This window comes from Macrotis lagotis, chromosome 4, assembly GCF_037893015.1.
Source record: "Macrotis lagotis isolate mMagLag1 chromosome 4, bilby.v1.9.chrom.fasta, whole genome shotgun sequence".
Taxonomy (NCBI): Eukaryota; Metazoa; Chordata; class Mammalia; order Peramelemorphia; family Peramelidae; genus Macrotis; species Macrotis lagotis.
This window is the reverse complement of record NC_133661.1, coordinates 269,755,159-269,782,628: the sequence shown is the minus strand read 5'-3', so window position 1 is coordinate 269,782,628 and position 27,470 is coordinate 269,755,159. Positions and strand designations below refer to the sequence as shown.

The window sequence follows — 27,470 nt, the reverse complement described above, 5'->3', positions numbered from 1 at the left end:
ATGAACACTTCAACTGTGCAAGTTCTCCATAACATAGTCTTTTTGGCAAGCATACATTGGCATTCTAACAACATGATCAGCCCATTGTAGTTGTGCTCTCTGTAGTAATGTTTGAATGCTTGGCAGTTTAACTTTTTTTTAGGTTTTTAAAAATATTATTTATTTAAGGCAATAGAATTGTGTGCCCAAGGTCACACAATGTGGCAATTATTAAATGCCTGAGGCTGAATTTGAATTTGGGTCCTCCTGACTCCAGGGCCAGTGCTCTATCAATTGTGCCACCTAGCTGCCTCTTGGCAGTTTAGTTTGAGAAAGGACCTCAGTGTCTGGTATCTTCTCCTGCCAGGTGATTTTCAGAATCTCCTAAGATAATTTAAATGGAAGTGATTCAGTTTTCTGGCATGGGGCTGGTAGACTGTCCAGGTTTCACAGGCATACAGCAATGACATCACCAAACAGCTTTGTACAACTTCAGTTTGGTAGTCAGTCTAATACCTCTTCTCTTGCTCTTTTGGAACTTCCCAAATACTGAGTTGGCTCTGGCAATGCGAATGTTGACCTCATTGTCAATGTGTACCTCTTTGGAAAGTACACTGCCAAGGTAAGTGAGCTTATCTATGGTACTCAAAATTTTTCCATTTGTTGTAATTGCTGGTTCCACATGGTGTGGTTCTGATGTGTGTGGTGTTGTGGCATGCTCCACATGCTGATGGAGCACCTGTGTTTTCTTGGTATTAGGTCAAAATGAGCACAAGCAGCAGAGAATCAATCCATACTTTGTTGTATCTCAGCTTCAGAGGATGAATTGAGTGCACAATCATCTGCAAACAGAAGATTATGCACCAACACTTCCTCTACTTTGATCTTGGCTTGTAGCCTTTTCAAGTTGAAGAATTTGCCATCAGTGCAATAACTGACCTTGAGGCCATGTTCATCCTCAGTGAAGGCATTTGATAACATGGATGAAAACAACATGCCTAAAAGTATGGGAGCAAGGACACAGCCTTGTTTCACTTCGTTGCTGACTAGGAAATCTCAACAGCATTGTCCACTATCCAGAACTCAGGTAAGCACACTATCTTGGAACTAATGTACAATTTTGATGAAATTCTCTGGGTAACCAAATTTGAACATAATTTTTCCATAAGCCCTCTGATAGTATCAGAAGTCTTGGTCAGCTCTTCAAATGTTGTATACAGACCTCTGTTCTGCTCTTGGCATTTTTCCTGCAGTTGTTGGGCAGCAAACATCATATAAACTATTTTAAACACACTTTCTGAAGCCACACTGGCTCTCAGGAAGGTGACTATCTTCTTGGTGAAGGAAAAGACTATTGAGGATAATGCTGGAATGAATCTTACCAGTAATGACTGAAAGAGAAACACCACTGTGATTATTATATTCTATTCCCTTTACCTTTATAGAAATGGACAATGTAGACATCCTTGAATTCCTGCAGGATAACTGCTTCATGCCATATAACTAGGAAAATTTCAGTTAGCTTTTGGATGAACAATGGAACTCTCTCACCTTGTAGATCTCAGCTGGCATAGTATCTGCACCAAGTGCTTTACCACATGAATGGAGCTAATAGCATTAAATTTCTTCTTCAGTTGGAACTTCAGCTAGGGGCAGATTAATTTCAACTAGAAGTAAACAGTTAATGACTTCTCTTTTGTTTGATGATGGTCTGTTAAGAACACTATGGGAGTGTTCAGTCCATCTCTTTAGAACTATGTCCCTATTGTTAATCAATGTGGCACTGAGTAGCTGTGATACACCATTTGTCTTTGACCCATAAATAGCCTCAGGGCTTCATAAAAACAGTTTTGGATTGTTACTATTTGCATAAAACTGAATTTCATACTGAGTCAAGAGTCTTGCATCTTTCTGATATTGTACTTTACTTTTGATGGAATTAAATGCTTCCTTCTTAGAAATGAACTCTCCTTCTGGTAATCCTGTGAAATACTTGCTTTTCAATTAGCAGCTTCAGTATTTCCCCATAATTTTCATCAGACCAGTCCTGATGTTTGCAAGTGTTCTGACTGAGATAAGCAAATGCAGTGCTGTATAGTAAATCTCTGAAAGTTGTCCACTCTTTTTTTTCCCTCTTCTGTTGCCAACTGTGAGGTGGCTCAACTTTCCTTTTAAGCTAAAAACTGTTTCTGCTCAGAGATGCACGCTAATTTTGACATTAATTCTTTTGGGAGTGATTTTGCCTTGGGACTATTGTTTAGTCTGAATGTGAATACTTAGCTTGGAAAGGAGTCTGTGATCAGTCCATTACTCTCATACCCTGTCTTTCTTCTTACAATTACATAGTTCATTAGATACCAATGATTGCAACTAAGATGCATCTAGGAAGTTTTGTTATATTTAGGTAATCAGAAGGCAATATTTGTAATGAGAAGGTCATGAAATGTACAAGTCTCCAGTAGTAGGTGACCAGAAACCAGTTACTGTTTCCATTCATAGTTGAACATTGAATAGTGTTGCTGTTACTATATACATTATTCTCCTGATTCTGCTCATTTCACTTTGCATCAGTTCATGTAAAAATTTTCCAGGTTTTTCTGAAAGTATCCTGCTCATAATTTCTTATAGCACAGTAGTATTCTATTTCAATCATATATCATTTCTCAGTCAATTCTCCAATGGATAGTCAAGTTGTCTTAAATATTTTTGTACAACTGGGTCCTTTGCCTTTCTATTTTCTCTTCAGGACATAGACCAAGTAATGGTATTGATGTATCAGAGGATATGCACAGCTTGATTGTCCTTTGAATATAGGCCCAAATTGCTGGGGTCATCTTACAGCACCACCAATAATGTACTGGTGTCCCAATTTTTTCACTCCTGTCTAACATATATCATTTTCCTTTTATATCATTAATAAATTTGATAGGTGTGAACTGGAACCTCAGAATTAATTTAATTTTCATTTTGACAATCAGTCATGATTTGGAACGTTTTTTCATATGAGTATAAATAGCTTTGATTTCTTTATCTGAAAACTGCCTATTCATGAGGTCCTTTCTTATCGCCTGCAATAGCTTTGGTGTGGGTCTGGACATGAATTTCTAAGAGTCAGGTCGGGTAGACAAACATATCCAAACACAAAAGGTTGGGAAGTGAAAATCTACCAACTTTATTTTTGGAAACTCAGACTTTTTATAGCAGAAACATCTCAGGAATGACAGGTTAAAAGAGACCCAGTTTTGCAAATTCCTAGGTAAATTTACAATATTTATTCTTAGAAAAATGCATAAAAGAAACCTTTTACAACCATCCTGGAGCCACAGATTATCCTAGGTCAGGGTTCACTGGTGAGCCAATGGATCCATACAATGAGCAATAATCCATACATACCTTTGATAAAGAAGATCACCAAGGATATGTGAATATCACTCCCAGGGGCTGGCCCTCTACAGATTCCCCCTTCTTAGGCATGCTGAAGCTTTAGGTGGTGTCAGGACATCTATGTTTTGTCCCAATGACAAAAGACATTTAACACAAATGGGTATAATACACAATATCAATAATAATGCAAAGATACCAGGAAGCATGTTTACTAATAGGTTCACAAAATGAAAATGTTGAAACCTATTAACAAAGTTAAACAAATTATCAGTACCTGAGTCCATTTCCATTCTAGGTGCCAATGTAATATCATTAACAATTTCATGCAATTGATTCATATCCATAGTTATAGAACCATCGTACTATATTCCATTCAAATAACCTTTATATTATCCCATGAAATAAGCAAAGTGTTATATTTTAAAGGAGTAACACAAATAGCAGAAAATCTATAATCACATTGCAATTGTCCCTTGTGTTCATTAGAGAGGTTTGTAATGCATTAATCGAATGATAAAGACCTTCATTAATTCTCTCCTGAGTATTTTCTGATAATTCTTGACTATATTTAACTTCCAATTTTTTCTTTATTCCCTACTTGTAGAGAAATAATCACTGAAGTAGCTGCTATAATGGCTGCTACGATACACAATGCAACTAACACATTTCTTCTGCCTAATTCTCTTTAATGTTTTTTCTAAGAACTCATCAGCAGGAGACATATACCAGCCTTCTACCTTGGTGGGTATTTCAGCAAATTTTGGTTTTCTTATCATGAAAACAACATCATCATTCTCCACTTCCTTATTTATACGTGCTCGAATAGTGCAATTATAATAGTTAACATCATATACACCATTTTTCTCTGATAATACTGACATCTTTGAAAGATCCTATCATGAAGGCAATATCTGGTCCTGTACATGCAGTCACAGACCATTTCTTTTCTGCATAAGATATTTTGTCCAATATCTTGTTCCATTGTATATACTTTATCTCATCTATAGCTGCCATAGCCTTCCATATCTCTGAATTAGCTAACCCTATTTCTGGGTATATAATTGGTTTAATATAGCCTGGAGTACCCCATGGAACAACTCTATCAGGAGAATTCCCCACCTGTAGCAAAATAGAATGATCATAAATTCTTCTATTTGGGGTATGACAGGCAGCCCAGGGTGAAAAACATTCATTTTTGAAATCCCAAGCATATAAATTTAAACAAGGAAATTCTGTAGGAAATATCTTTCTTCCTTCAATACTTTCTTAAAATGGGATTCCTGATATTTCTAAGGTCCTAAATGCTCCCATGTTATAAATATTTGAATGAGTTGAATGTGTAGTTTTACTTAATTTAACATATGGTTCAACCATACATGTTTTACAAAAACATATAGGTGTCACAGTATTTATTTTTATTTTTATTTTTTAATTGATTTTTATTAAAGATATTATTTGAGTTTTACAATTTTCCCACAGTCTTGCTTCCCTCCACCAACCTCCCCATGGAAAGCACTCTGTCAGTCTTTACTTTGTTTCCATGTGGGACCTTGATCCAAATTGAGTGTGATGAGAGAGAAATCATATCCTTAGAGAAGTCTAAGAGTAACAAGATCAGACAATAAGATATTTGTTTTTTCCTAAATTAAAGGGAATAGTCCTTGCACTTTGTTCAAACTCCACAGCTCCTTATCTGGATACAGATGGTACTCTCCTTTGCAGACAGCCCAAAATTGTCCGATTGTTGCACTGATGGAATGAGAAAGTCCTTCAAGGTTGAACATCACTCCCATGTTGCTGTTAGGGTGTACAGTGTTTTTCTGGTTCTGCTCATCTCACTCAGTATCAGTTCATGCAAATCCCTCCAGGCTTCCCTGAAATCCCAGCCCTCCTGGTTTCTAATAGAACAATAGTGTTCCGTGACATACATATACCACAGTTTGCTAAGCCATTCCCCAATAGAAGGACATTTACTTGATTTCCAATTCTTTGCCACCACAAACAGGGCTGCTATAAATATTTTTGTACAAGTAATGTTTTTACCCTTTTTCATCATCTCTTCAGGGTATAGACCCAGTAGTGGTATTGCTTCATCAAAGGGTATGCACATTTTTGTTGCCCTTTGGGCATAGTTCCAAATAGCTCTCCAGAAAATTTGGATGAGTTCACAGCTCCACCAGCAGTGTAATAGTGTCCCAGATTTCCCACAACCCTTCCAGCAATGATCATTATTCTTCCTGGTCATATTGGCCAATCTGAGAGGTGTGAGGTGGTACCTCAGAGAAGCTTTAATTTGCATTTCTCTAATAATTCATGATTTAGAGCATTTTTTCATATGGCTATGGATTACTTTGATCTCATCTGTAAATTGCCTTTGCATATCCTTTGACCATTTGTCAATTGGGGAATGGCTTTTTGTTTTAAAAATATGACTCAGTTCTCTGTATATTTTGGAAATGAGTCCTTTATCAGAATCATTAGTTGTAAAGATTGTTTCCCAATTTACTACATTTCTTTTGATCTTGGTACATTGGTTTTATCTGTGCAAAAGCTTTTTAATTTAATGTAATCGAAATCATCTAATTGGTTTTTGGTGATGTTCTCCAACTCTTCCTTAGTCATAAACTGCTCCCCTTTCCATATATCTGACAGGTAGACTAGTCTTTGTTCTTCTAATTTGCTTATAGTATTTTTTATGTCTATGTCCTGTAACCATTTGGATCTTATCTTGGTTAAGGGTGTGAGGTGTTGGTCTAATCTAAGTTTCTTCCATACTAACTTCCAATTATCCCAGCAATTTTTTATCAAAGAGGGAGTTTTTATCCCAATGGCCAGACTCTTTGGTTTTATCAAACAGCAGATTACTATAATCATCTCCTGCTTTTATACCTAGTCTATTCCACTGGTCCACCATTCTATTTCTTAGCCAATACCAAACAGTTTAGATGACTGATGCTTTATAATATAATTTTAGATCAGGTAGGGCTAAGCCACCTTCTTTTGCACTTTTTTATTAAGCTCCTGGCAATTCTTGACTTTTTATTTCCTCATATGAATTTACTTACAATTTTTTCTAACTCATTAAAGTAATTTTGTGTAATTTTGATTGGTAGGGCACTAAACAGGTAGTTTAGTTTTAGTAGAATTGTCATTTTTATTTTATTAGTTCTACCTATCCATGAGCAGTTGATATTTGCCCAGTTATTTAAATCTGATTTAATTTGTGTGAGAAGTGTTTTATAATTGTTTTCAAAAAGATTCTGAGTCTGTCTTGGCAAATAGACTCCCAAATATTTTATATTGTCTGAGATTACTTTGAATGGGATTTCTCTTTCTAGCTCTTCCTGCTGTTTCTTGCTAGACATATATAGAAATTTTGAGGATTTATGAGGGTTTATTTTATAACCTGCAACTTTGCTAAAATTGCTAATTGTTTCCAGTAGTTTTTTGGATGATTTATTGGGATTCTCTAGGTAGACCATCATGTCATCTGCAAAGAGTGAGAGTTTTGTCTCTTCCTTCCCAATTCTAATTCCTTCAATTTCTTTTTCTTCTCTAATTGCTGAAGCTAACATTTCTAATACAGTATTGAATAATAGTGGTGATAATGGGCACCCTTGTTTCACCCCTGATCTTATTGGGAATGCCTCTAGTCTCTCCCCATTGAATATAATGCTTGTTGATGGTTTCAAATAGATACTGCTAATTATTTTAAGGAACAGTCCATTTATTCCTACACTCTCTAGTGTTTTCAATAGGAATGGATGTTGTATTTTGTCAAAAGCTATTTCAGCATCTATTGATATGATCATATGATTTCTGATAGGTTTGTTGTTGATATAATTGAGTATACTAACAGTTTTCCTAATATTGAACCAACCCTGCATTCCTGGAATAAATCCTACTTGATCATAATGTATTATCCTAGTGATGACTTGTTGTAATCGTTTTGCTAAGAGTTTATTTAGGATTTTTGCATCTATATTCATCAGGTCTACAGTTTTCTTTCTCTGTTTTAACTCTTCCTGGTTTAGATAACAGTACCATATTGGTTTCATAGAAAGAGTTAGGCAGAGTTCCATATTTCCCTATTTTTCCAAGGAGTTTATATAGGATTGGAACCAATTGTTCCTTAAATGTTTGGTAGAATTCACTTGTGAATCTATCAGGCCCTGGAGTTTTTTTTAGGGAGTTCAATAATGGCTTGTTGAATTTCTTTTTCTGAGATAGGGTTGTTCAGGTATTTAATCTCTTCTTCATTTAACCTGGGCAACTTACATTTTTGTAAATATTCATCCATTTCACTTAGATTATCAAATTTATTGGCATAGAGTTGGGCAAAATAATTTCGAATTATTGGTGTCACAGTATTTAAACAAGAGAAATTGTGCCTAAATTTTCTTCTCAGCATCTCTTCTTTGATATCTCCAGTAGGAACTTTGTTATATCCTAAATAATCTGCATCTTCCCCAATTAATAATTTCAGCCATATTCTCTCCCCATTGTAGAGCAGTGACCATGGAGTCTTTTGGACTTAGGTCTGATATTCAATTCCTTTTACACTTCCCAAATTGTTCATGAGTCATAAATTGTCCCATAAGTTCGTGATATATTCTCCTTTCACCTTTTCCTTTTTGATTTCTTAAGTGTAAATTATTCATTTTCTGTATTACTTGATTCATCTGGTCTGCATGGTCTGATGTTTCTTTCTGGTACCCAGAAAGTTTTTCCATCTGTGGACAAAACAGAAGCATACCCTTGGCCCCAGGTTAATAATGGATCCAGTCATTTTTATTGTTGATGTGTTAGGATCCTTCCATGTAACCATACCCTTCTCTTCATGTTACATATCCTTAAAAAATCTTTCTTCAGGTGTTGTTTATCATTAAATGTTAAAAAATTCATGCTTAAATAAGGCGAGATTTACTCTCCTTCCTTGTTTCCCCTTTGTCCCTATATATTCCCCCTTCTTTTGCATTTCCAGAAATTTCTTAACATCTTTATGTTTTCTTTCTACTAAAGCTTGACCAGTAGGGTTATAGGGAATATCTATAATATGTTGTATATTGTAATATAGGTGGAATTGTTTAAATGCCATAGAAGTATATCCAGGGGCATTATCTGTTTTTATGGATTTTGGTATCCCTGCCATAGCAACACAATGGAATAAATGATCTATTACACTTTGTATGGCCTCTGAACCTTGTGCTGTTGCCATTGCACATGAACTAAATGTATCTACAGTAACATGAATGAATTTCATTTTTCCAAAAGATGAATAAATGAATCGCATCCATCTGCCACAATTCATTAGAAACTTGGCCTCTAGTATTCTTAGAATAATTTGTAGGGGTAGGTAAATATGGAATTCATTGCTGACAGGATATTTCTATATTCCTTGCTTGCTCTCTGGTGATTTTAAATTCTTTCCTTAATAAAGAGTCATTCTAGTGAAATGTTTTTTGACACTGCCTAGCTTGCTCTTCTAAGCTTATAAGAAGTAGAAAGGTTAATTGATCAGCCCTATGATTGCCTTTATATATAGCCCCGGGCAATTCAGTGTGGGAATATATATATATATATGTATATATATATATATATATATTCAAAAAGGATTATATTTGTCTCATAACTTCTTGTAACTCTTTAAAGACTTGATATAATTTTTCCTCAGTGCCATGTTTAGTAAAAGCTGTTTCTACGTATCTGACCACATGATAACTATACTTACTATCTGCAAAAAATGTTAAGGGTTTGTAGCTATTCTATTAATATCATTAATTAGGCATATAATTCATTCTTTTTGTTTTGATTAAAAATTGTCTTTTTAAATTGCATTTATACTTGTACCTACAGGTCTAGAATAAGGTCCATCACATTGTTCAAAAATTCCAGGAAACCTAGAGTGTCATAACTTCAGATATTTTCCCTCATTACCTCTATACAGCAATCAATCATTAACTCCAGGCTTTGACATCATTACAGGAAAATAGCTTATATTGATAAAACTAGATCATATAACTTTTCAACATCTTGTTCATCAGTAAATTGCCTAACTATGGGTTACATAATTTTCAATCTCCCAATCATTTTTCAAAGCCTCTCACATTTATTCAGCATTATTGGAAAAAAATTGCAGTTAAGCTATAAATTCCCAGTTTCTTATACAACCTTCTTCTAAGGTTACCATTTTTGCTTTTTTAAAAATTAAACATTAAATTCTTTACCTACATGAAATGTTTCCATACTAACAGCTCATTCTCTTAAAGTTAACCTTATGACTAAATATCTGTTACATATAAATTTCTTTTACATCTTTGTTTTATGAGCTTATTTTCCACTTGTTCAAATGTACTCCTATTTTTTAAAAAAAAGATTCTCTAGGAATTTAATTATATATATATGTATATATATATATATACATACATATATATATATATATATGTGAAATTTCAAAAAATTCAATGTAAAACTTTATCAATGCCTGGGGTAAAGGATACATATATAATTTCTTCTTAAATAACAGATATTAAATAAGTTACTTTGATCTTACATATAAATATTCCCTTTAAGAAACAGTAGGTGGAAGAGCACAGCTTTTCACAGTCTCTGAGCCAAAAGACCTTAAGAAATATAACTTTGTTGGCAAGGTATTCTCTAGTTTTCTTATAACAAATCTTTACAAAGGTGATGGATGATACTTCAATTCATCCATTGTTTGTTATTGTAACACAATATTAAAATTTCAAAAAATTGTCTGAATCTGTTCTTATACAAAGTTTACTTATTATACATACCACATTTCAATTTAATGTATATTGCCTTTACTCCCTAAAATTCTGTAATACATAAAAATTTCTTGAGACCAAATGTTTCTAAAATTCCTTTTATGTTTACAGGATTTTCTTTAAAGTTCTCTTAATAATCCTGTAAACCTTAACTTATTTTCCTTTTCAAAATATAAAAGTCTGCGAATCCTTCTTATCTGTATCAGTGCTATTCTAACTCCTCAATATTCTTAACTTAAAAGTTTTCTATCCTCACTGACAAAATAATGTTCTGGGATTTGGAGATTCTTCACATTTTGAGATATCAAGGTAGTATGCACCAATTATTTTACCTGTTTATCATTCCTTGCTCACTCCTACAATTTTTTAATTTTTTATATATATATATATATATATATATATATATATATATATATATATATATATATATATATATATATATATATGATATGGTAATTAAGAGCAGTAATTTGCCAAATCAGTATCAGACCAGAAAAGAGACACTAGAAAATAAGAAAAAAATAATGGAACCCCCTCTCCTCCAAAAACAACATGATTCTCAGGAAAATCTCCTGCTTTGGCGCCAATCATGAGTTTTGGGGGAAAAAAAGATCTAATTTTGAAAAGAGAGAATGGAAAGAAGCTTGACCAATCAGAATATAGAGAACAGCAGGGCTAAGAGATAGTTGAGAGTTTCTTTCTGCCTGTATTTTAAAGCAAACACATATAGACACATAAATGGAGTCAGAACATTTAGAACCAGAGAGGCCCCCCAAATCCGTGGAAACCCCACTCTGCTCTCACACTAGAGGGTCCCTTTAAACATTATACAAAGACAAAAAAACAGGATAACATCACCAAAGGTGACAAATCTTCCAAGAAATCAGAGAAAAATGCAGAGAACCTTCCATTTTTCACAATACAGTTTTCCATTCAAAGGTTTTGATATCTAACACTTCTTGATTCTAACTATAAATAACTATAACTTTTTAGAAGGAAAACAGTCACTCAAAAATCCCCCAGCCTAATTATAATATTCCCTGTCTCCTATCAGCTTAGAGTAAACCAAATAACCTCAACAGCCCTAAATCTTTTCTGGGAGGTGGAGTCTCTTTTGTTTTTAGATACTCAATAGTCCCATTATTTTTTGTAATAATCAAATTATGTATTTTAACATGAACCTGATTATCTTGTCTTTTTAAAAATTTTTTTAAAAAATTTAATATTTTATTTTATTTTTATCAAGTCTTCATAAAACAATTCTTAATTCCTCTCTCTCAGTTAACTTTAAGATCTAGATAAGCAAGCCATGAACAAACAAGTTGTCTGATCTCTCACACCCAGTGCCTCCTTCTTTTCCAGGCAATTTTAGCCATGCCTGTTGCTGTGCCTGTAAACTATACCCAATTTGATTATTTACTCCTGCCCATAGACCAGTGCTAGAGAGCATTTCAAATGTTATTCTTAACCCTGCTGCTTTATTTCTTTCAGCCTGACTAGTATAATTCTCAAAAACTTCAGTTTTCCATAAGTAATCTCCTGGTGTCAAAGAAGTTTTTGATATCATGGTCCAATCTTCTGGGGCTAATATTTGTCTACCTAATATTTCTATTATATTCATAACATATGGACTGGTGTTATCATATGTGCTTGTTGCTGATTTTAATTCTCTAAATATTTTAAAATCTAAATTATTGTATTCTCTCAAAACAATCCCTGGAATCCTTGGATCAGGTCTCTCAAGCACAGGAAAAGAGAACAATGACTCTCTCATGTCCCATGGAATCTTCTCTCCCTTATCTATTGCTTTTTGAGTGCTATTTGAACAATATTCATATGCCCCTTAACTTTGGTAACATTTTCGTAAAGGAGCAGAAGGTGGGTTATTAGAGTTAGGAGCAGGTGATGCTGGCTGGGGAGCCACCACCTCCAGGAGCTCAGGAGCAGCAGCTGCTGCGGCAGCCTGAGGGGGTGGGGCCCGGCATCCCAGAGACTCTGGTACAAGTTCCTAAAGCTGGAGCCGGGAGGCTTCTCCTGGGAAGGTATGGCCCTGAAGCCTTGGACCCAATACCCCTCCATCCACCCCAATACAGGTACGGGTCTGAAGGCGGCTTTGGAGGTAAAAGCCACCACTCTTTTTTATTCTTATCTTCTTGCTGAATAGTTTGAACATCTACATCAACTTTTAATATACTCTGAGCCAAAGGAACATCTCCATGTGGAGTCAAGCAGATTTTTAAAATATTCACCAATGAAAAGACTCCTATAGGAAATGCCTCCTGACCTTCCTGTTTAAAATGTTCACTCATCTGTTTCTCCACAGTTTCCCATTTTTCAATACTTAATACACCTTTTAGAAACCAAGGACATTTTTGTACACATTCAATAAATTCTTCCACTTGTTTTGTTGTTATTAACAAGCTTCTTTCTTTAACTATCTGCTTTAGCACTTTCAAATACTGTCATCTATCCTTGGACTGTCCCTGTCTCATTTTAATGCTCTCTGTGTTAGACCTGATGAAAAAGTTATTTACCTTAGTTACCTGTTGTCCCTTTATGAGCGCTCTTTTGACCCGCAGGTGTCCAGACTTTATCTTTCCTTTCAAGATGGATTACCCTCCAGGTCTGACTGTCTGTCTGTCTGTCTGTCAGTCCCTGTTCAGGCACCAGCTATCACCCGCAATAGCCCTGGTGTGGGTCTGGACATGAATTTCTGCGAGTCAGGTCAGGTAGACAAACATATCCAAACACAAAAGGTTGGGAAGTGAAAATCTACCAACTTTATTTTTGGAAACTCAGACTTTTTATAGCAGAAACTTATCTCAGGAATGACAGGTTAAAAGAGACTCAGTTTTACAAATTCCTAGGTAAATTTACAATATTTGTTCTTAGAAAAATGCATAAAAGAAACCTTTTACAACCATCCTAGAACCACAGATTATCCTAGGTCAGGGTTCACTGGTGAGCCAACGGATCCATACAATGAGCAATAATCCATACATACCTTTGATGAAGAAGATCACCAAGGATATGTGAATATCACTCCCTGGGGCTGGCTCTCTATACTTTCTTGAGCTAAAATGCCTAGCATTCCAACATTACTACAGAGAGTGCAACTATGATGGGCTGGACGTGTTGTTAGAATGCCAGACATATATGCTTGCCAAAAAACTATTTTATGGAGAACTCACACAGGGAAGGTGTTCACAAGGGATCAGAAGAAGCAATACGGAGACCCTGAAGGTCTCATTGAAGAACTTTAGAATTGACTGTACAGCTTGGGAGTCCCTGCCACAAGGCTACCCATTGTGGAGTGCCCTCATCAATGAGGGTGCTACACTCTGTGATGAAGGCAGAATTGAAGCCTTCAATTTCAAAGGAAATGTGACATACTTAATTTCAGAATACCCACTCCAGGTGTTTACAGGGACTGTTTGTGCCCAACCTGTGGTAGAACACTCCAAACTTGAATTGGTCTGATCAGCCACAGTCAGGCACACTGTAATATGTCTCAAACATAGTGATGTCATTTTGGTCTTCTTCAATAATTAAGGACAAGGACCATTCAAATTTTGTGATGATCAACTATGATGGACTTAATTTCAAAGACAATTCCAAAAGACTTGTGATTGAAATGCCAACCATAGAGAAAGAACTATTGGAATATGAATGCAGACAAAAGTACATTTCTTTCACTTTTTAAATTTTTTTCTTCTCATTTTTTTCTTTTGTTTTGATTCTTCTTTCACAATGTTACTAATATGGAAGTATATTTGACATGATTATACAGTGATAATCTGTATTAAATTATTTGTTGTCTTGGGGAGTTTTGGAACACAAAATCTTACAAAAATGAATATGGAAGATTGTCTTTGCAGGAAAAAATAAAAATGAAATATCAAAGAAAATTGTTCATATCCTTTGACCATTTATCAATTGAGGAATAGCTCATTTTTTATATAAATTTTACTCAGTTTTCTATGTATTTGAAAATGAGGCCTTAATCACAGATGCTTGTTGTAAAGATTGTTTTGCACCTTTGTGCTTTTTTCCTAATCTTCCTTTCATTGTACAAAACCCTTTAAATTTTATATAATCAAAATTATCCATTTTTAATGCTCTCTATCTCTTCTTTAGTCAAAAATTCTTCCCTTCTTCATATATCTTATTGATAAATTATTTCTTGCTTTTAATTTGCTTTTAGTGTTAACCTTTATATCTAAATCATGTATCCATTTTTGACCTTATCTTTGAATATGGTGAGAGATGTTGATCTATACTTAGTTTCTGCCATATTCTTTTCCAATTTTCCCAGAAGTTTTGGTAAGATGTTGGTTTATACCTAGTTTTTGCCAAATGGATTTAAAATTTTCCCAGGAGATTTTGTCAAATCATGAATTCCAGTCCCCAAAACTAGAGTCTTTGGGGTTATCAGACACTAGATTACTGTGATCATTTTACAAATATTTTGTGTGCCTAATCTCTTTCATTAATCTCTTTCACTTAAGCCAGTAGTAGATAGTTTTGATGGCTACTGCTTTGTAATATAGTTTGAATTCGGTATAGCTGGCCAACTTCCTTCTTTTTGCCTTTTTTAAATTAATTCTCTTGATATTCTTGACTATTTGTTCTTCTATATGAATTTTTTATTATTGTTTCTAGATCTATAAAATATTTTTAGGAAGCTTGGTATGGCACTGAATAAGTAAATTAATTTAGATAGAATTGTCATTTCTATTATATTTTCTTTGTCTATCCATGAACAATTGATATTTTCCCAAGTTTGTTAGATCTTTTATTTGTGTGAAAAGTGTTCATGTAATTCCTAGATTTGTCTTGGAAGGGAGAATTCCAGATCTTTTATATTGTGTACAGTTATTTTAATTGGATATTCTCTTTCTATCTCTTGCTGTTAAGTTTTGTTGGTTATGCACAGAAATGCTGATGACTCATATGAATTTGCTTTATTTTAATCTTATTTAGTAACTTTGCTAAAGTTTTTTAATCATTTCATAGTTTTTTTAGTTGACTTTCTAGAATTCATCTGCATCATTTCATCTGCTGAGTGAAAGTTTTATTTCCTCATTGCCTATTCAAATTCCTTCAATTTCATTTTCTTGTCTTATTGCTATAGCTAACATTTCTAGTAAAATAGTGAATAATAGTGGTGATGATGAGTATCCTTGCTTTTCCCCAGATGCTGTGGAGAAGTTTTCTAGTTTATTCCCATTACAGATAATGATTGCTGTTGATTTTAAGTGGATACTATTTATCATTTTAAGAAAAGTTTGATTGATTCCTATGCTCCTTAATATTTTTTGATAGGAATGGATGCTATATTTTGTGAAAAGCTTTTTCTATCTCTATTAAGATAACCATAGTATTTCCATTGGTTTTGATATTGGTATGGTCAATTATGCTGACAGTTTCCCTAATATTAAACTGCCTCTGTTTTTGGTTTAAGTCTCACCTGGACAAAGTATGTGATCTTTTGCATCAATACCTGTTAGGGAAATTTGTTTGCAGTTTTCCTTCTCTGTTTTAGCTCTTCAATGTCTGTTTTTAATAAAACAAAAATATCCAGCCTTACTCTCTCAAAATGGAACTGATCCAATGATTTTAACTCAATATTAAGCAATATTTTGTGGTAGTAGGTGATCTCTCTATAGACAGAAAGGAAATATGTGCCAGTATCAGTCATCTCAAACCAACATTGCCTATTTAACTTGACTTAAATTCAGTTCATCTTATATTATTTGTATTACTGTAATTATGTACAATGTGCTCCTGAGTTTGTTTTTTTTTGTGTTATATCAGTTTTAACAAATCATATGATATTATATAATACTTTAATATTAGTTATTTTTTTGTATTCTGGTCATATTCTATTTAATTGTTTCACAATTTGGCCATTTTTGAGAGTTAGGAATATGTTTTATTTTATTAAAAGTTTTGTCTTTAAATGTCGTTATTGTATAAATCATTTTTGGTCATACTGACTGTCTTAGTTTATTCAAATTATCATAATTTTCACTCCACGTAACTACCTTCTGTAAATATTTATGACAAAGGAGTATTCTAATATATTCAGTTATTATACTTTGTTCAGTCATTCCCCAGACATGGAGAACTAGTATCTAGTTCTTTTCTATAACAAAGAGAACTATTAAATATTTTTTCATATAAGGATTTTTCTTCTCTTTCATTGATCTCTTTAGGTTATAGTTCTATAGGGATCTCTACAGGGTGTTTCTATTACTGAATAAGAGATTATACATGATTTAGTGATATTTTTGATATACTTAAAATTGCTTTCTAGAATGGCTCAAGAAACTCACAATTTCACCAAGAGTGTGTTATGCCTCTTTCCTACCACCCTCTTTTTTTTTCAGATTATTACAAATCTGATGGATGTGGAACATCAACATTTTTTATATTTTGGATTTATCTAATTTTTAATGATTTGGAACATTTTTTCATATGATTGAATTTCTTTTTTTGACAATTACTTGTTGAGAATTCATGGACAGAGCCAAGATGGTGATGTGAAACTAGGAAACTCCTGAAACTTTCCCAAAACGACTTTGAATGAAGCCTATAAATAGACCCTAAAATGACAAAATCCACCAAAAAATAGTGAAAAAAGTTTTCAACTTGGAGGAAAGTTCTGTCTCATGTGGGTTAAAGGGAAATGCAATCCAGCATCGGTATGAAAGGCAACATGAGGTTCTTAACCATGGGCTAGCTCAGGTCCCAGCTGAGTAGACCAGTGATACAACAGTATCAATAGTGAGGAGAGCAAGATTCAAGCCCTGGAATATTGGTGTGGTGTTGGGCTTCCCTAGGGCAGGGAACCAAGAGCAAGTACCTGAGAAACCAGAGTAGTAAGCCAAAAATCAGATTCCACACTCCCAGAACAAAAACAAAATTTGGCACTGTGCATTCTATGCTACAGGTAGCAGAGCTCAACTAAGCAAAATGATAAAAAATATCCAAAAAGAGCTCTGCCCATAGAAAACTACTCTTCTTCTGATAGAGATGATTTAAAAATACTATTTCAAAAGAGGGAAACAGTGGCAAAATGCCTACATGTTAAACCTCAAAGGGGCTTATGAATGATCTCAAATCCAGAAAGACCTCTTGGAATAGCACAAAAAAGATTTTAAAACCAAAGAAGAGAGGAAGAAAGAAAATTGAGAAAAGAAATGTCCTGTAGGAGAATTATGAAAAACTGACTGAGGAGAACAATACATTTGAAAGTAAAATTAATCAACTGGGAAAGGAAAACATCTTTAAAAGTAAAATTGAACAATTGGAAAGAGAAAGTACTTCATCTAAAAATAAAATTAACCAACTGGAAAAGCAAACATGGACAAAGTCTGAAAAATTAAATTTTGACATATGGAAACTATTGACTCCATGAGACTCCAAGATTCCATCAAACAAATTCAAAAGACTGAAAAAATAGATGAAAATATAATGTATATATTAGGAAAAATTAATGACCTGGAAAATAGATCTAAGAGAGATAATTTATGAATTATTTGTTTACCTGATATCCATGATCAGAAAGAGAGCTTGGATAAAGTGGTACACGAAACTTTTATGGAAAATTAACCTAATAACCTAGAATAAGAAGATAAGATCATCCTTGAAAGTGATCACCCCTCCCCTGCAAGAAGAGATTCCCCAAATCAAATTTCCATAGTTTACTGTAGCTAAATTTCAGCTAAAGAAGAAAATACTGCAAGTATTCAAAAAGAAGCAATTTAAACATGAGGAAACCATGGTCAGGGTTCATAGAATTATCAACTTCAAAATTAAAGGATTGGAGGACCTAGACTATGATATTCCAGAAGACAAAAAGGATTGGACTGAAACCAAGAACCAACTACCTTGCAAAATTCAGCATATCCTTTCAAGGGAAAAGATGGATTTTCAGTTAGATAGGGGGATTTCAAACTTACCTAATAAAAAGACCAAAGCTGAACAGAAAATTTAATCTTCAAATACTTGACCCAAGAGATGCATTAAAAGATAAATGGAAAGAAAGTTAGAAAATATTGGTGAGGTGGGATAAGGATACAGAGAGAAAAGTACAAACAAGGGGAAGATAGGAGAGAGGGAAATACAGAGTTACTAAGTATACCCATCTTTGTGAATGGGATGAAATCTCCCATAAAATGGAAATGAATAGAGTGATTGAAAATAAAAATCCTCTATATGTTATTTACTAGAAACACATTTGAAGCAGAGAGATATACACAGGGTAAAGATAAAAGACTGGAACTGGATATATTATGCTTTAGTTGAAGTAAATAGAGCAGAGATAGCAGTCCTGATGTTAGCCAAAGCAAAGGCATGAAGAGATCTAATTAAAAGGGATAAGGAAGGAAACTATATCTTCCTAAAAGATAACATAGGTATTGAAGTAATGTGGATATTAAACATGTATACACCAAATATTATAGCATTTATTTTCTTAGAGAAGTTAAATGAGTTGTAGAAAAGATATTTTCAGCAAAACTATTTTAGTGGGGGACCTCAACCTCTGTGTCTCAGAATGAGATAAATCTAACCACAAAATAAACAAGAAGGAAGCTATTTTTTTTGATAGACCTTTAGATAAAATTGAATGGGGATAGAAATGAATATATGTTTTTCTCAATGGTACATGGTATCTACACAAAAATTGACTATTAGGGCATGAAATCTGACAATAAAATGCAAAAAGGAAGAAATATTGAGTGCATACTTTTCAGATCATGATGCAGTAAAAATTATATGTACTAAAGGTCTATGAAAAGGTAAACTAAAAATTAATTGGTAACTAGTCTAATGTTAAAGAATGACTTTATCAATCAAGAAATCATAGAAATAATCTACAATTTCATCCAATGAAATGATAATGATGCAACAACAAACCAGAACTTATGAGATGCAGCCAAAGCAGTTATTAGGGAAAATTTGATATCTCTATTTGCTGATATGAAGAAAATAGATAAAGAAGAGATCAATAAAATGAACTTGAAACTCAACACTTAGAAAAATAAATTAAAAATCATCAGTTAAATGCCAAATTAGGAATTCTAAAAATCAGAGGAGAAATTAATAATTTTTTAAAAGAACTAACAAATAAAATTGAGTTTTAATGAAAAACTCAATAAAATAGATAAATATTTGATTAATCCGATTTAAAAAAGAAAAAATAAAACCAATTTATTGGTATCAAAACTTAAAAGAGTCAACTCATTTCTGACGAAGAGGAATTTTAATAATAGTTTGGAATTACTTTACCCAACTATATGCCAAGAAATCTGACAATATAAGTATAAATTACCCTGATTAACAGAAGAGGAAATAAAATACTTAAATAATCATATTTCAGAAAAAGAAATTGAACAAGCCTTCAGTGAACTCCCTTAAGGAAAAAAAAACTCTAGGGCCAAATGAATTCTGCCAATTCTACATAAACTAGTTGGAAAAATAGGTGGAGTTCCTTTTATGATAAATTCCTTTTGTGACACTAATGTGGTGCTGTTAACCCAATCAGGAAAAGCTAAAATAGGCAAAAAAAATTATAGACCTCTCTTCCTAATGAATATTGATGCAAAAATTTTAATAATAAATATTAAATAATAAATTAAAATTTTAGTGAGGAGAGCTACAGAAATTATTTCTAGGATAATATACTATGATCAGATAGTATTTATATCAAATATGCAGGAATGGTTCAATATTAAGAAAACAATCAGCATAATTGACCTTATCAATAACAAAATTAACAGATATCATATATTATCTCAATAGATGATGAAAAACTTTTGACAAAAACCAGCTCCCATTCATTTAAAAATACTAGAGAGGATAGAAATAAATGTAGCTTTTCTTAAAATGATAAACAGCATCTATCTAAAATAATCAGCAAGCATTATATGAAATGGCAATAAAGGATGCCCATAATCACCCCTATTATTCAACATTGCATCATCAATGAGAAGAAAAATGATACTGAAGAAATTGCAATAGGCACTGAAGAAAAAAAATTATTTTTTTGAAGATGAAATGATGGTATACTTGAAGAATCTTAGAAAATCAATTAAAAATCTACTTGAAACAATTAGCAATTTTAGTAAAGGAGCAGAATATAAAATAGACTCACATAAATCATCAGCATTTCTAATATAATACTAATAAAACTCAATAACAAGAGATAAGAAGAGAAATTCCATTTTAAATAACTGTAGACAACATAAAATTCTTGAGAATCTAGAAACTATGAGCACAATTACAAAATACTTTTCATATAAATCTAGTCAGATTTAAACAATTGGAAAAGATGTTAATTGCTCATTGTTAAGTCTAGCTAACATAATAAAAGTGAGAATTAAATTACTTATTTAGTACCATACCAATCAACCTACCAAAAAACTATTTTACAGAACTAGAAAAACTATTAAGAAAATTACTCTGGAGAAAAATGCAAAGGAAAGTAGACTAGCTCTACCTGATCTAAAACTATATTGTAAAGTGGCAGTCATCATAACTGACTAAGAAATAATAAACTGGATAAGTGGAATAGATTAAGTACAAAAGGAATAACAGTAAATGACTCTAGTAATCTACTGTTTATTAAACCCCAAAATTATATTTCTAGTGTAAGAAATTATTATTTGACAAGTGCTGGTATTGAATGGCAACAACATCTTATATCAAAATAACTTTGAAATGAGTACAAGTTGACAAATGGTCAAAGGATATGCAAAGGCAATTTCCAGATGAGGAAATCAGAGCATTCCATAGTCACATGAAAAAATTGCTCTAAATCACCAATTATTAGAGAAATGCAAATTAAAATATCTCTGAGGTACTACCTCACACCTCTCAGACTGGACAATATGACCAGAAAGGATAATGATCAATGTTGGAAGGGATGTGGGAAATCTGGGACACTAGTACATTGTTGGTGGAGCTGTGAACTCATCCAACCTTTCTGGAGAGGAATTTGGAATTATGCACAAAAGGCAACAAAAATGTGCATACCCTTTGACCCAGCAATACCACTATACCCTGAAGAGATGATGAAAAAGGGTAAATACATCACCTGTATAAAAATGTTCATAGCAGCTCTGTTTGTAGTGGTAAAGAAATGGAAACTGAGGGAATGTTCATCAGTTGGGGAATGGCTTAACAGCTGTGGTATATGTATGTGATGGAACACTATTGTTCTATTAGAAACCAGGAGGGATGGGAATTCAGGGAAGCCTGGAAGGATTTGCATGAACTGATGCTGAGCGAGAGGAGCAGAACCAGAACACTGTAACCCTAACAGGAACATGGGAGTGATGATCAACCTTAATGGACTTGCACATACCAATAGGGCAACAATCAGGCACAATTTTGGGATATCTGTGATGGAGAATTCCATCTGTATCCTGAGAAAGAATTGTAGAGTTTGAACAAAGACCAAAGGCTATAACCTTTAATTAAAAGAAGTTGTCTTATTATGTAATTCTGCTATATCTCATACTATCTGTTTTTTTCCTTAAGGATATGATTTCTCTCTCATCACATTCAACTTAGATCAATGAATACTATGGGAATGATGTAAAGACTAACAGAATATCTTCTGTGGGGAGTGGGGGGAGGGAAGCAAGATTGGGGGTGGAAATTGTAAAACTCAAAATAAATAAAACCTTTATAAAATTAAAAAAATAATAAAGATTGATACTATAACCGAATTAGGAGAACAAGGAATAATCTATCTGTCAGATATATGGAGGAAAGGATGACAGGAGTTTATGACCAATCAAGAGATAGAGAATATTATAAAATGCAAAATGGATAATTTTGTCTACATTAAAGTAAAATGTTTTTACACAAAAACCCAATGCAACCATAATTAGAAGGAATGTAAAAAAGTAGGAATAATTTTCAATTAAAGGATCCATTTCTAAAATATTTAGAAAACAGTTAAATTTCTAAGACTATAAGTCATTCTCCAATTAATAAATGGTAAAAGGATATGAACAGGCAATTTTCAGATCAAGAAATTAAAACTATAGGGGCAGCTAGGCCTCAGATACTTAATAATTACTTAGCTATGTGACTTTGGGCAAGTCAGTTAACCGAATTGTCTTGCAAAACACACAAAAAAGAAAGAAAAATCTATTCTAAAGTCATGAAAAATTCTCTAAATCATTATTGATTAGAAAAATGCACATTAAAGCAACCTTAGGTATCATTTCATACCTATAAAATTGTCTGAAATGACAAAAAAGGAAAATGATCAATATTGAAGAGGATGTGGGAAAACTGAAACACTAATGCATTGTTGGTAGAATTGTGAACAGATCTGGAGAGCATTTTGGAACTATGTCCAAAGGGTCATAAAACTGTGTATATCTTTTTATCCAGTAATACCACTACTAGGTCTATACCCAAAAGATATCATGAAAAGGGGAAAGACCCACATATTTACACACATTTATAGCAGCTCTTTTTGTAGTGATAAAGAATTAGAAATTGAGGGGATGCCCATCAATTGAGGAATAGTTGAACAAATTGTGGCCTGTGAATGCTATGAAATACTATTTTTCTGTAAAAAGTCATGAGGGGTTGGACATTAGACAAGTCTGGTAATATTTACATGAACTTTTGCTGACTGAATTGAACAGATTCAGGAGAACATTGTACCTATTAACAGTAACACTGTGAGAGGATCAACTATGATGGACGAAATTTCTCCCTTCAGTTTGGTGATCAAGGACAATTCTGAGAAACTTGTTTTGAAAGATGCCATCCACTTCCAGAGAAAACTGTGAAATCTGAATGAAGAGCAAAGAATACTATTTTCACTTTTTAAAACTTCTTTTATGTTTTTTTTCTTTCTCATGGCTTCTTTTCCCCTTAGTTCTAATTCTTTCACAAAATGACAAATATGGAAATATGTTAAGCATGATTGTACATGTACAACCTATATCAAATTGCCTGCTGTCATGGGGGAGGAGGAAGGGAAAGGAGTATTGTAGAAAGATGTAGAACTCAAAAGCTTGTAAAAGAATGAAGGTTGAAAACTATTTTAGTTATGAAAAGAAAAGAAAAAAATAAAAATGAAAATTGCTTGTTTATAAATTTGACTCAGTGACTTAGAGAAATTTTCTGTAAAAAAATTTCCCTTTAATTTTAATAGCTTTGATTTTGGTTGTTCAAATTTTCTTTTATGTTTTGTAACCCAGTATATCCAGATTATCTTCTTTGATCCTATTACTTCCTTTTTTTGATTATGAACTGTTTCCCTATCTTCCCTTGTCTAGTTGTTTTTCTTTTTTCTTTTTGTTACTGTGTTTATTTTTAATAATTTGACTTTTCATGTATAATACATATATCCATTTACTCCTTCTATTTATATATAGTATGAGATATTGGTCTATACCTAAATTCTGTCAGATTGCTTACTATTTTTCCCCAGAAGTTTTTGTTGAATAATGATTTCTTATTCCAGGAGTTGATATAGTAGGATTGTCAAACATTAATTTACTATTTGTTTTCCTCTAGCATTTGTGTACCTAATCCTTTTCAGTGATCCACCTCTCTATTTTTTCACAAGAACTAAACAGTTTTGATGCTATTGCATTATCACATTTTGAAATCTGGTACTGCCAGTCCCCTTTCTTTCTGATTTTCCATTTTCCCTACAGATTGTTGAATTTTTGTTCTTCTAGATGAACTATTATTTTCTTATTTTATAATATAATCTTAATTTTTATAAATATGGGAACCCAAAATAATATAATTTAAGCACTATTATTATTTTAATAATATTAATATTTTTAATGCTATTAATAGTTTTCAAATTATTTTCATTTCTTATAAAGAGTGTACTATAATTTATTTATATAGTCTTGGAGATACGATCATAGGTATTTTCTTTGTTCCATATTTTTTTTTTTTGGCAAAACAGTGGGAGTTAGGTGGCTTGCCTAAGGTGTTCCATATTTTTAATGGTATTTTACTGTCTAAGTATATTATGTACTTTTATTAATATAATCTCGGAGAAAGGCTAATATGTATTTTCCATGTTCTATATTTTTTAATGGATTTTACTATTTCTTTTTGTTGGTAATATTTAGAAATGCTGAAGATTCAGGTGAATTCATTTTATATCTTGTAACTTTGCTAAAACTATTAATTCTCTCCAATTTTTCTGTGACCTTTTTTGGGTTCTCAATGAAGATCATATAATCATTTGGGAAAAGTGATAGTTTTTTTCCTTTTTTGCTATCTTTATTATCTTACCCCCGATTGTTGTTTTTATATCATTATAGATTGATGTTTATAGATTGATTTTTCTAGAGTTATGCCCAAAAATAATGATGATGATGAAAATCCTTTCTTTATTCATAATATCCCTGGAAAAAGCTTTTATTTTTTTCTCTATTATATAAAATCTTGACTGTTAAAGTCTTAAAGAGACACTACTTAGCATATTAAGGAAAACTGCATTATCTCTATTTTTATAGACGTTTTAAAATAGACATGGGTGTTTATTAATATGTTCATGTGATTTTGATCGTTTTTGTTATTAATACAGCTTATTGTACTCATCTATATTTCTCAGTGACAGCATATTGTCTCTTTATTGTCATTTCCTTTTATTAAATTTTCATTATGTTTTTTCTTTATCACCAATATACAAAGAAAATAAAAAATATTTTTAAAATAAGTTTTAATGATCTATTTTTTATGTGACCATAGTTTTTTTCACTATTCTTCCCTCTTTTCTTCATAGAGAGCCTTCCCATAAAAGAGAATATTTAAAAAAGAAAAGAAAAAAAGAGAAAATGTTAGCATAGCTGATCTATATATCAAAAAAATTTGAATGTATGTGAAACATACAGCAGTGATGAACCTCTCTCCTCTGCAAAGGGTTGGAAATATCTTCTTATTTCTCTTCATTCAAGTCATATTTGTTTTTTATAATTTTGCCAAGTTCACTTTTGATTTTTTTTGGTAAGTGGAATTAGCCTCATCCATTTTCATTCTTGGTTCAAAGAAACTTATTAGTTTGAAGAGTCTTGAAGAAGGCTGGAGTCTATTTTTTGTTTATACAGTTGTAGTCTCTTTCTCTCTTTCATGAAATATGTGTAAACACTCTCCCCCCTATATATATATATATATATATATATATATATATATATATACATACATACATATACACACACACACACACACACACACATATATATATATATATATATATATATATATATACATACAGACATATAAATATTTTCTTGGCTCTGCTTACTTCACTTTATATCAGCTTATTTAAATCTTTCTAGGCTTCTCTGTGTTCAAAACATTATTTCTTAGAGTATGGTGATACTCCATTTTATTCATATAACCACAATTTGTTTAACCATTCCCCAGTTGATAGCCATCAATTTTGTTTTCAATTATTACCTATAAAAAGTGTTGCTAGAAATATTTTAGTATATATATATATATATATATATATATATGTATGTATATATATATATATGTATAGTAATGAAAGCTCTGAATCCAAGGGTATAGAGTTTTTAGTCACTTTATTTGCATAATTTCTAATTTCTTTTCAAAGTGATACTACCTCATACTATACCAGATTATCTATTTTCTTACAACCCCACCAACATTGACTATTTTCATCTTTTTAAATTTTTGACCTCTTTGCAAGTTGTGAGATGAAATTTAAGGGTCTTTTGATTTGTCTTTCTCCTATTATTGATTTGGAACATTCTTTCATGTGAATGTTAATCATTTGAACTTCTTTAGAGATCTTTTTGTTAATACTTTTTGCCCACTTAATGACTGCGTAAAGGTATACACACACACACACACACACACACACACACACACGCACGCACGCATGCACGCACGCACACAAACCCTCCATTATCTTTTCCCAATCTTTCTCCAAGGGAGAATTTAATTCCTTCTAGGAGGAGGAACAGGAATTTAGGGTAACAAATTTGGGGTAACAAACTGTTCTGCTCTACTCAGAGAGAGGATTCTTTCTGCAAGTATATATATCTGCTGTCTTAAATATTGTCAGTCTAGGGGATATGATCAGGTTCAATCTAACTCCTGATTGTTCTTTCTCACTACTGGGAGAAAGGGGACCCTAAGTTCTTATCCAAACCTCAGATCACTTTCCCACTCAATATCACTTCCACAATGAATACACGTAGTAGATAACCAAGAAGCTTTTATCCAAATCGTAGGAAAATAGAAATCATAAAAAGTCTTTAGAAGTGGATATATATATATATATATATATATATATATATATATATATATATATATAATATACACACATATATAATATATATAGCAGAGAATACAGAGTAAAGGAATTCTCCCACTCAGAATGAGATAACTCAGCTTAATATAGAAAAATAGTTCTGAATCTTACCCAAGGAGAAACTCTTTGCAGTTTCTAGCACAGGGTTAGTCATAATGACAAAGAAGAGACTTCTATCTCCTCTCACATCTTCCCAGATTCTTTTTCTTCAGCATTCTTATGTGAAATTAGACTCGTTAATTTCCATTCTTGAAGCTGCAAGTCAGAAATGCCCAAAGCAACTTAAAGCTCAAAGAACTCTGAAGAATACTGAAGAAATCAAGAGCTCTTCTACTCTAGCCATTTCTATCTTTCATCTAGGCAGGGCATTCATCTCTACCAACTGATGAGATTCTAATTACATACACACACAGATATACATGCATATATATTTAACAAATATAATTTAATCATTTATACCTAACCCTTGTCAGAGAAATTTGATAAAGAATATTTTTATGCTAGGTGCATCAATTTTATCTGAGCAGAAACTTTTCAATTTCATATAATAGAAGTTATCTATGCCCCATTTCCCATCTGTGTAATTTCCTATATCATTTGTTAGAATAAATCTTTATTTGTAGCTGCAATACATATATTTTCTAATTTGTTTTTATAGTATGATATATAATATTGACATGTAAAAATTTAGAATATATTGTGGAATTTGGGGTAAAATGTTGGTCTAAGTTGTCAAATGCTTGGTTTGTGTGCCTCATGTGGTCCCACAACACTTCTGAGTACTTCTAGAACAAGATATTAATATAATCGTGAAATATTTAACAAAATAAATGAAAGTACAATAAAATACAATGTTAAAATGTGGTTTTCTAAATCACTATGTACCCTCAGGGAATCCTTATATAGTGGATCCTGTTTCCATTTGATTCTGATGCTACAGGTCTAAGATTTATTTCTGTAGATCCCTTTCC

General features: G+C 32.6%; 1 protein-coding gene across 7 annotated transcripts in view; it reads left to right on the top strand.

Annotated features, from left to right (window-relative positions):
* The window catches only part of LRFN5 (leucine rich repeat and fibronectin type III domain containing 5), a 380,753-nt gene that overhangs the window by 210,656 nt on the left and 142,627 nt on the right, over positions 1-27,470 (top strand). The gene's annotated exons all lie outside the window — the stretch shown is intronic.